The following is a 12,550-nucleotide window of genomic DNA, read 5'->3' as shown; positions in this document are numbered from 1 at the left end:
GCCATTGCTGGCAATGGGAGTCTTGAGGGATTTTACATTTTTGCCTGAACTGACGGATTAATTTGGCTAATTCGGCTATTTTCAATTAATTAATTAGGTTCTAGTATGTCCCTCAGCAGGTTTTTATTTTACCTCTTGCCGAGTTCACTTGTTTTTTCCCAATTCCCCCCCACCCATTCTTTCCTTATGTGTCTTTTTGTTTGTCTCAGCCACTTTAATTAGTAAAGTTGGCGACCTAATAGCGCATTTTTTCTTTTTTTTTTCTGGCAGATCCCCACTAATTAAACATACTTTTATACATTTACTTTTATACATTTACTAATGTTTATTTCTATTGCCTTTCCTTCTCTTTTAGGGTTAATTTTTGATTTATGTAGCGTTTGGATAATAGGCCACTCGTATATTTTCTGGGCTTCTAGGTTTATGGCTTTGGATCGAGCTCCGGTTTTTGCAGATTCGGCTAGGGTATAGTGGATAGGTGCCAGAGGCATGAACTGGCATTCTTTTTGTCCTAGGCTGTTGGAGTGTGCAAAAGTGCCGCAAGTATTGGTGATTCATTTAGGGGTAATGATTTGGGTCACTTTGGAGTTGCGGTTTGCTGTCATCGATGATTTCTTACAAGTGCTGTCAGCATGGCCCTCGTGCAAACTCGTCTGGTCTTTCATTGTGCCTCGCCAGGTGTAGCGTGGGGTTAGGAATTTTCCAGGTATAGATGAGGCCTGAAAACAGTCCTTAATTCTGCAGTGGCAAAATTTGTGGTGGCCAAATGATGGCCGTGTGGTTCTCCAATGTAGTTTCAGTTATTTGTATTGGGCGGACAGTGTCCATTTAACGAGGAAAGTTTGTAATTGTTTGTTGAGGATCTGTTTAGGGTGGTTGGATTATTGGAGTTGGTTTTTCGTATAGTGGCTGTGCGGCGGTTCTATAGTCAGAACCTTCCTGTAGCGGGAAAGAACGGCAGGTCACCAATCCGGGTGCAATTGTTTAGTTGAGGTGCGCTCCCTTCGTTGACTGGTAGTTGGCTGTAGCAACCTAACGGGGGGCAGTATCATCACCCAGATGGGTGGGTAGTCAAGGTAGAAGGTGAGTGGATACCTTTTGTTGCTTATAGGGGTTTTATAGTTATGTTCATGCACTCTGTTCGGTATACGGTTGTGCGTGGGCATTGCAGATTGGCTGATTTCTGGATGTCCTTTCTTTGCCACCATACGTCCTTAAATAATTAATCCATTAAATAAATAAATAATATTGCTTCAATAAATCACCATTTTAGTTTCTCTGCCAAATCTACGTCTCAGTGTCTTTATTTCTCTTAGCCTAAGGTAAAGTAGTTTGCACACATGACACACATCATCCAATAGAAGGTGTAAAGGCTGGTGACTGACCCGGTGGCGGTGGCTGCAATCTGTGGGCAGAGGGCAGCTGGTGACAGGCTGTGCTATAAGTGTGCAGCAGCCGCTCATTCCATTTCTGGGAATGCGCCATCAGTGGGGAGCTTGATGGTGGAGACACCCCCTGTAGCACACCAGCGATGCTAACATGGATGTTTCTCCATCTGACGTCGCCTTTTCATATCTGCGTCAGCTGGCAATCTGGGGCCCAACCTGAGTGGAGAGAAGTGAGATGCAGGAGAGCATCCGCTAAACATGCCAGGGAGCATCCTTTCCTATATGCGTTGAGGTACTGTATAAGTTCCTCCCCATGCAGCGACCCTCAAAGATGCAGAACATTGTTCCAGGCGAGGGGATCTAGCAAATGCAGGGGGGTTTCTGAGTACCTACCTAGAAACCCCCCTGACTGACCATGCCCCCCCCATTACTGGCCGCTTTGGTGACGGAGCCAATACGGCAAGCCCCGCCCCCATATCCCCTGTGAATCACGGCACGGGGCCTCTTGATATAAGCTGCCCAACCTCATTTCCAACCTGTACCTGCAGCAGCTGCTGTATCAAAAGTATGTGTGGTGTAGTGTTTTACTCTGCATAAATGTGTATGTGTGTGTTAGTGTAATGTGTATATGTATGTGTGTGTGACCGATATCGATCCCACTCTATTTCTCTTACCAGTGTAACTCCAGGGATAGTAGATAAGGGGTAGTGTTTACTAGAGAGAAATTTCTGGGGTTTAGTGACTGATAGGTAGAAGGAGTAGAGTAGGGGTATTGGAAGTCCCACTATATTACTATTAATCCATGTTGTATCTTATACACACTGATAATATCTGTATCCCCTTCCCTATTGTACAGTTTATTACAAAGTTACAGGTCACCACCCACTATATAATATCCACAGAAATGACTGCTGGCACCTAACTCTGGGGACCCATATTAGTATGAGTACATACATCGTGCCTGGCTTCTTAAACAATTCTATATTTCACTGACTGACATGATATACCCCCTACTTTACATTGCAGTATTGATCAGAGCTGTAACTAGACTTTTTGGTGTCCTGTGCCAGAGAGAGCATTGGCACCCCCCCTCCCCCCCAATTTTTACATAGGGACATAATGCACCTGAAAAAGGCCCATGGCCTTATGGGAATGGGCCAGGGAAGAGATAGAGGAGGCCAGGAGATGCTGGGGATAAAAGAAGAGGAATATACAAGTGAGAATGATAATAAACAGGAGAAGTGACAGGCCCAAACAGCGCCCCCTGCCCTGCGGTGCCCTGTGCCATGGCACTGGTCACACTACCCTAGTTACGGCCCTGGTATTGATACCTAATCTCCCCTCTCTCTTATACAGTGTATTACAGGCTTGTGAATATTTCACCGCAGGCCACATGTAATCTATTGATTAAATCCTCTCTCATACAAACATGCTCAGTATCCAGCATAGTAACTATTATAGCCACCATAGGGACATGCCACTTGCCCCAATGTTTATATTTGGTAGTGCAATAAGAAGAGTCTCTCACCAGTGTTGGGGCATTGCCAAGGCACTTTCTTATACCAACTGCTTCCCCAAAACAAGGGGCACTAATGATATAGATCATCTTATTGTGGGACATGCAATTGCTTTCCTGGTATGGGTCTCAGGGCCCGATTCAGACCCGCTCGCTAGGCTGCTGGTAGAATTTCGCTATCTGCACATGCGTATGCATCGCAGTGAGCGTGCGCGAACCAGTCATTGCGATCGGGAACTGATCGCTTGGAAGACACAGACGGCCCGCTAGTATGAGTGACAGAATGTGCCGTTTGTGGGTGGTGACAGGAGAAGGTCTTTGAAAACGGGGGAGTGGTGGTGTGATCGCAGGCGTGTCTGACCATCAAAACAAGGGGCACTAATGATATAGACCATCTTATTGTGGGACATGCAATTGCTTTCCTGGTATGGGTCTCAGGGCCCGATTCAGACCCGCTCGCTAGGCTGCGTTCGCACGCTGCTGGTCAATTTTCGCTATCTGCACATGCGTATGCATCGCAGTGAGCGTGCGCGAACCAGTCATTGCGATCGGGAAGCGATCGCTCGGAATACACAGACGGCCCGCTAGTATGAGTGATAGAATGTGCCGTTTGTGGGTGGTGACGGGGAAGGTCCTTGAAAACGGGGGAGTGGTGGTGCGATCGCAGGCGTGTCTGACCGTCAAAACGCCGGTTCTAAGGCGTGCATAATTAAAAGGCAGCGTCATTGTACACGTCACCTGGCTGTTCTATACACTGAAGCACTTGCAGTGCATGCGGTAGGGTTGGGTCAACGACAAGCACTGCGTATGTAGCCGATGGTTCTCGATGTTACCGATTGTTACATACACTTCCTGGAGATGACGTGTGCTGCAAAAGGGGGCGGCATTAGACTGGCTTGCGATCGCACTGCCGCCACACGCTAAGTCATAGTGGGCATCCTGAAGCCAGGCCGTGCGATCGCGGGATGTGCATACCCAGCCCCTGACGGCAGCTTAGTGACCGGGTCTGAATCGGGCCCTCAGCTTCTTATAGGCTGTCCTTATGCGTTCATAGAATAATAGCTTTTATTCAGATATAATTTATACATTCAGAGAAATCGTACTTTCATTGTTGTTCCTTTTAGTGTGTGCAATATGTCTAATACAGTAATTGAGGCATTTATTTTATATTTGCGAGTATTCAGGACCGGTTCTAGACATTGTGGAGCTCAGGGCGGCAGTTCCCAGTTGCGCCCCCCCCCCCCCCCCCAAAAAAAAAAAAAGTCTTTACAGTTGGCTTCTGGAAAGGGGGTATGGCTGATTGGGGAGGGGACTTGTCCTTGTGCAACACCCCTATTTCACCCTTTAGAATACATTGTGCCACACACATGTAATGCCGTCTCTAACACATTAAGCCACACACATGTAATGCCGTTTCTAAACATTAAGCCACACACATGTAATGCCCTTTCTAATACATTATTCCACACACATGTAATGCCCTTTCTAATACATTATTCCACACACATGTAATGCCCTTTCTAATACATTATTCCACACACATGTAATGCCCTTTCTAATACATTATTCCACAGACATGCAATGCCCTTTGTAATACATTATTCCACACACATGTAATGCCCTTTGTAATACATTATTCCACACACATGTAATGCCCTTTCTAATACATTATTCCACAGACATGCAATGCCCTTTGTAATACATTATTCCACACACATGTAATGCCCTTTCTAATACATTATTCCACACACATGTAATGCCCTTTCTAATACATTATTCCACACACATGTAATGCCCTTTGTAATACATTATTCCACACACATGTAATGCCCTTTGTAATACATTATTCCACACACATGTAATGCCCTTTGTAATACATTATTCCACACACATGTAATGCCCTTTGTAATACATTATTCCACACACATGTAATGCCCTTTGTAATACATTATTCCACACACATGTAATGCCCTTTCTAATACATTATTCCACACACATGTAATGCCCTTTCCAATACATTATTCCACACACATGCAATGCCCTTTGTAATACATTATTCCACACACGTCATGGGGGCTGATACCCCCCCCTTCCCCCCGCGGAGGTGCAGTTAACTGGTGGTGAAGCACATCTCTGCTTGTCCCGTGCCCAGTCCGGAGTGCGGCAGATGGGAGCGGACAGCCAGGGCCCCTACCACCATGTGAGATCAGAGGGGACAGAAGTCTCAGGCGGCATCCAGAGTGCGACCGATGGAAGTGCCTCTACAGTAGAGGGCAGAGAAGCAGGGCCTCTCTAGCCACATGACAGTCGGGCAGGGTGGAGTGAAGGAGGTCTCAGGCGGACTCCGTAGTGTCAGTGCAGCTGATGTGAGCGCCGAGCGGATAGAGCGGAGAGCAAGGGCCCTTCCTGTCAGTGTCATGTGACACCCAGGAGGAGAGGAGGGAAGGTGGCGATTGGCTGCAATGTCACTGCCGCTGGGATGATTTGTTAGGGAGACGCTGACAGCGCGTCCTGCTGCAGGACCTGGTAATTTTTAAAATTTGAGTCCTGCCATGCTGCCTGTATCGCGGCGCGTATTTAGCGTTCACTGACACTGGTCGCCGGCGGGTGGAGAGCGGCAATGGCCGGTTCCTCTACAGCTCACTGATGGGGAGGGAACTCAGCAGCGCCCTCTAGGGGCCGGCGCTCCGGGCGACGGCCCTGTTAGCCCGCACCTAAAACCTGTACTGCGAGTATTGACCCTTCTTCTTCATCATCACAATTGGACTGAGTTGCAGTGCTCTTGTTTTCTTTTTCTGATAATCATCCTTAGGATTTACAATTCCTTTTGCAGCTGCTGAAGCGGTTAGTTCTGTATACACTTTAGCGCTATTTTATTCTGATTGACTAATCCACATGCTTCTTATATGCCCCTCAGACCCCCCAAGTGCTTCTTTTATGCCATCAGAATCCCCCTACCTGCCCCTTATATGCCATCAGAATCCTTCATGTGCCCCTTATATATGAAATCAGAATTCTCCACATGCCACTTACCTGCCATCAGAACCCTCCATGTACTTATCATACTATGGTGTTAATAATGTCCATCATTGGATTAACATTCCTCCTTTAGTGGCTGGTCATTCATTGATGGTTGGCCACAACCCCTTTAGTGGCTGGTCATTCATTGATGGTTGGCCACACCCCCTTTAGTGGCTGGCCATTCATTGATGGTTGGCCACACCCCCTTTAGTGGCTGGTCATTCATTGATGTTTGGCCACACCCCCTTTAGTGGCTGGTCATTCATTAGTGGTTGGCCACACCCCCTTTGGTGGCTGGTCACACTTATTAGCGGGCCCCTATAATTTGTTTCCCCTGGTGGGTACTTCATGTCCCAGTCCGATACTGGGCTGCAGAGATATTGCCAGTTGCAGCTTGGAGAGTATGGGTTATGCTGGTTGTTGTAGTACACCAGGTGCAGTGTACATTGGGAGCATTTGTAGCATACAGTAGTGCCAGCGGGGTGCTTGCTAATAATAGTAATAATTAAATTATTAATAATAATAATAATAATACATGTACTATAATGGGTCAGTTGCATATTGTGGTAGGCAGATATATTTAATGTTTGTGTATTACATTGTCTTAGATTATTGCATACAAATAAGCAGTACTGGATTGATACTCAGGGTTCCCCCATATAGGTTTATATCTAGTGAGTGTGTCATCTCTATAATAGCTGTTTAGGGTTAAGTCAGAGCCACCAAGTATAAATTAGAACACACAACCCTTACTGCAAAATATATATTTTATTATACATTACAAAAGTGCATTTGGATGAATATTTCACTACAACCACATATATATATATCACATGGAAACACCTTATAACCTGAGTATTTACACTATAAAATAAAGACCTTACTCCCCAGGATAGAAGCAGCCGGCTGGGATATACAACACAATCTACAAATGATACAAGTATAATACACACTAATAATGCACAAACAGATGACTATCATTCGGCCCCACAACCACATTATATACCAACTTTATTTCCTTTGCCCATTCATTGCATAAATTCACAAAATACTCAGTAGCTGACATGTGAGGTCAATTAAAGTTAACCCTATCACCTATACACAACAGAGGCGGCCATTTTATGTGCTGAACCAATATTCATGAGAATGCAGTCTCAGGTTAATAGCAAATAATGGTATTATTGAGTGCATTATGTCATTACATCTTAGTGCACTGATGACTGAGTATTGGTTCATCCCACAAAATGGCTGCCACTTTGTGTAAGGGTGAGGTCACTAAAGCTCAGAGCCGGCCCTAGGCATAGGCATTATAAGCAAATGCCTAGGGAGACAGCAATGCCTAGGGGGCATTCCACAGCTCTGACGCTGCCCCCTTCCAACTGCCGCTGCCCTCCACCGCTTGCTGCTGCCCCCTCCACCAGACGTTGCCCCATCCCCTGTCACTGCGCAATCGAAGCAGTCGTGGTCCAGACAGAATTAAGTGTCATGACATGAATGAAGAGAGAGCTGCAACATTACAAATATTGCGCCAGCCATGAGCAGTGCTTGGCCCGCGGACCGGCAGCCAATCACAAGCAGCCGCTCCTGATTGGCTGAATCAGGAGCAGTCACTCTTGATTGGTTGCCGGCCTGCGAGCTGTGGTTGGCTCGCGGCTGGCATTATATTGGAAATGCCGTGGCCGTCGGGGCTCTCTCTTCATGTCATAACAGTTACTGGATGACTGCGCAGGCCACAACTGCAATGTTACATACAGCTGGGCCAAATCATGCCGTCATACCTCTCGACTAGCCTGCCTGGAACCTAACAGTTTATTGGATGTTTGCAAGGTATGATGTGCAAATACATTTATATGTCTCTAAAAACTGTACATTGTTCCTACCCTCTGCAGTCCCCACTTTGCTTCTTTCTTAGTTTTGCAGTTTCCAGCTGAAATTGGCAGCCGGTCCACAACTGCAACCAGCTTGTGGCTGGCACCAATCCCTCTCCGTTATATTCATACTCCTGTGCCATTCCCTAGTCCCAGCCTCCCTGCCATGTGCCCCCCCCAGTCCATCGTTCCCTGCCATCTGCCCCCTAGTGTAGCCTTCCTTGCCCTTTGCCCTTTATATGACATTTATTGCAGGAATCTTGCCCTACATGTGATTAGAATTGATGTGTATTTCTGTTTTATTTATTGTGAAATAAATCCTTTATATTGTGACCATATTACAGCAGCATTTTGGTTATCTATCCCCCCGCACCTTCCCTTCCCTCCCACAACCCCAATCTCCCTACCCCCACCTCCAGATAGGTAAGCACTGAGAGCATCCCCTACACAATATCTATTTTCTATCACCTAGGAAAGGACCCGAGTCACTGGCAGGCTGCGACCTATCACATAAACCACCACTTTATTTACACACTTTCACTATTACTCCGGTGCTCATGTCCATTGTGATTTACAGATTACTGATACGTTATATATTCCGTCTATGATACATTAACCAGGAACAAACACAGCCAAGCTGCCAGGATGTCTATGTAATTATCATTACCTAGAAACATCATGGCTATATTGGAATTAATTTTCCATGGTCAACAAAACATAATGGAGAGTTCTTATTATAACTTATCATTACATCATCCATTTATGAAACATTCAAAAAGACAAGAAAAAAAAAGATCAGCATTAATAAAACACTAATGCATCAATGATATTACTCAGTTTAATGAAGAGGTCGCATATGCCATTTATCAAAACGCATATAAATTATGATAACAATAGTTCAAGGGATCTATTCATCACACTTCCGAAAAGTTGACTCCACAGAAACAGCAGCTTTTCAGGAAGTGATACTTTAGGTAATGAGGCACGATGAATGCCTCAAAAAGATACTTTGAACTCGCAGCAAGTTCAAAACACAATTATCACTATTGCTAATCATGTTATGGTGAAAAGGCTCCTACATATCATATCTGACTAATGAGCACATAGTAAATTATCATGTATAACTCTTATATAGTCCAAAGTTCATCATCCCCCATACTGTACATGTATCGGGCTTGTCTGGGGTCTCAAACATTTGGAACAATGGAGCTTTCAGTCACCCAGTCTAGAACAAACTGTATGAGGTTTTATATATTTATGTATAGAGCTTTCCAGTTTATTTCAATGGCCCATTAATTTAAATGGGGTTGCCATATGTCAGCAGTAGTAGTAAGGCCCCGGAGTATGCTCAGTAATATGTTAGCTGTACAGTAGCTGTGTACCTAATATATGACGCCAGCATCTCCCATACGGTATGCATCACACAACATTGTTCTAATGAAACAACCCTCCCTTTGGGGTAGATTTATGCATGCCTCTAATTAAAACAGACAAGTAGAGGTGATGCCAATAGCAGCCAATCAGAACATGTCTATCATTTTCTAGGATGCACTATAGTAATGGTAGCTAGAATCTGGTTGCTATGGGCAACACCACTACTTTTTGCTTTTAGAAGCTCTAATAAATCTACCCCTTAGGGAGGGAGATAAAGTTTATGGAGACAAACCACCAACCAGTCAGCTCCTAACTGTCACTTTACAGGCTGTGGGGTCTATGTCCTAAGCCTTGGTGAGAGATAAAGTGGATGGAGATAAAGTACTAACCAATCAGCTCCTAACTATCACTTTACAGGCTGTGAAAAATGATCAGAAGCTGATTGGTTGGTACTTTATCTCCGCCCACTTTATCTCTTTCCGAGGCTTAGTACATAGGCCCCTAAGTCTTCAATCTGTCGTCTCGATCCCTCCTAGAACCTTACTCATTAAGCTCCCTGCTGACTGTGGGCACCGCGCTATTCTCATTGGTACAGTAAGAAAGTCTGGAGCTGTATGCACACCAATGACTTCTATGCCACACGCGAGACTCCACTACATTTAATACAAGCATCATGTGGCGTGCGACTCACCTGCCCCCCCTGGTTCTGCCCCATGCACCTGTCTCTTCATCTTGGACCACTCTTTACCAAAACACAAACATCATCCCTTGTTATATACTGTATGCCCCAACATTACCTCCACTTGTCGCAAGTGACTCACACTCGCCCCTTGTTGTCACATATGATCCCCTTAATCCACTTCTCATGTGTGACTCCCACTCTCTCCAGTTGTTATGAAACTGCAAGACCCAATATTTACTCTCCGCCAGGGGCGTAACTAGAGGCTTGAAGGCCCCTGGCAAACCCTTAAGTCGGGCCTCCTATTTGATGTCTATAATCCCTTAGGTCTACATATTTTATCATATCCAAATCATTTCTATATCATACATATTAGAAATAAGTAACAACCCTAAATACAATTTACAGTGAACTCCAATACATTGATCAACGCATACAACACAGTATATATAAACCCGTTCAGCCAAGGACATTCAGAATTGGAGTTTTACTGAATATACTAAATTCATAAGCGGAAAAAAAAGGTTAAAAAAAAAAAAAAAACTTCAGCGATTACAGAGAAACAAATTAAAAAGGGGCAACAATGTGACACAAGTTAATCAGAGATACTGTACTGAACCAGTTTTAATAAAATTGGGAGAGGAGAGAGGATTAGGGGCGATAAGCAGCAAGGCATACTGTACCAATGGAAAACGGGAAAGAGGGAGGACGAGACGCAAAGTTTCCGGGAGAACTACCTGACTTTATAATCGCTGCAGTAGATGAATATTCAGAAGACTCTGGAGAAGTCATTGAACTAAGGCCCTCATTCAGAGCCGTACGCTCTGAGCAGAGCGCACGCTCTGAATGAGGGCCGCCCTCCATAAAAATGGAGCGTCCTCCTGGACGCTCGTATAGCTGTGGGTCACCACCCACAGCCTATACGAGCGTGCAGTTTGATGGCCGCGATGGTCTTGACCATCGCGACCATCGAAATTGCGAGCCGGAGCCTGCGGTTGAGGTTTTCAACCGCAAGCTCCGGAGTGATTTTGGCTCTATCAGAGCCAAAATCACTCCCACTGACATCACTAGTGATGTCAGTGGGCCGGCTTCTGACGGGAGGCGTTCCCATGGGAACGCCCCCGGCAGGGAGGCACGCCCCAGGCAGCCCACCAAAGGGGGCGTGCTGTCAATCAACATCGACAGCACGCCCCCTTTGATCAGACACAACGAGCGAAGGACTTTCCTTCGCTCGTCGCGTCTGGCGCATGCGCACGACGGAGCTCCCTCCGTCGTGCGCATGCTCAGTGCAGAACATCGACCCACTTGCGAGCGGACAGCCGCTCGCGAGTGGGTCTGAATCAGGGCCTAAATGTCACTCAGCAACAGGCTTAGTAGCGCAGTACAAAATCTTGATGTTAGAATGAATGGGCACCAGACCAGCTGCCTTTAATGAAGTGTACGGGAAAACTTGTTCCATCTCCCTCTGCAGCACTTTGTAAGTTGCTGTACACTGATTAAACGTCAATGTGTTAGCACTTTAGCACAGTTCTCAGTTAGGACAGTTTCAATAAAACATGGATGGGGAACCTCAGGCCCGGGGCCGTATAAGGCCCTCTGAGCTTTTTTCTGCTAGCCTCATCTGGCTAGGAGGGTGCCTAGAATGGCACCCTGCAGCCAGAATCTATGCAGACGTTCACACCGCTGCCCTTACAGCTCCCCGGAGCATCCTCAGGATGCTCCGGGCATTGCTGTAATCACCTGTGATTGTGGCCCCGCCTCCTATGTGATATCACATGGATGGGGCGTGGCCTGCAAATAATGTTATCTATATCAAAATGGTTCCCCACCCCTCCAATAAAGGTTTTACAGTAGCCATTATATTTCAACATTTGAAGTGAAACCTCTGGTACTGTACATAACACATGCCTCTAGGCCAGTGGATCCCAAACTTTCTTGAATCATAGCACGCCAGAGCATCATCATATTTTCCATGGCACCCATAGGCCAAAAGTTTCTTATTAATAAACTCATCAAAAATGATTCAATTGGAAATATTGTGCTTACTGTAACTGTCATCCTTTGCTTCAGTTATGTGGTGATGGACAGAGTCATGACGTCGCAAAGAGAGGGAGTGCACCGGGAAGTGCAGAATTGACCACCCCAGTGTTTTCTGGGAGTGCCGAGGCCAGGGTCAGAATTACTGGCCATGACACCGGAGCTGCGAGGAGTAAACTCAGAGTAACTCAGATGGGCGATTGTCTTGCAGAAGATCTGATTCTGCTTCTTAGGACAGCACTCGGATCTTTGATGCTGTCAGGTGGTGTCTATTTACTCCAGACTCCTCCTGTGGCATTTGCATATGAGGTATGGGGAGGTGTAAATGATGTGGGACAGGTATGGGGAGGTGTAATGATGTGGGACAGGTATGTGGAGGTGTAATGATGTGGGACAGGTATGGGGAGGTGTAATGATGGGGGACAGGTATGTGGAGGTGTAATGATGTGGGACAGGTATGGGGAGGTGTAAGTGATGTGGGACAGGTATGTGGAGGAGTAAATGATGTGGGACAGGTATGGGGAGATGTAAATGAAGTGGGACAGGTATGGGGAGGTGTAAATGAAGTGGGACAGGTATGGGGAGGTGTAAATGATGTGGGACAGGTATGGGGAGGTGTAAATGATGTGGGATAAGTATGGGGAGGTGTAATGTTGTGGGACAGGTA

Source organism: Taudactylus pleione, unplaced genomic scaffold (genome assembly GCF_031769625.1).
Source record: "Taudactylus pleione unplaced genomic scaffold, aTauple2 ptg000148l, whole genome shotgun sequence".
NCBI classification, from domain to species: domain Eukaryota; kingdom Metazoa; phylum Chordata; class Amphibia; order Anura; family Myobatrachidae; genus Taudactylus; species Taudactylus pleione.
The sequence above is the reverse complement of the archived record's forward strand: the minus strand, read 5'-3'. Positions refer to the sequence as shown.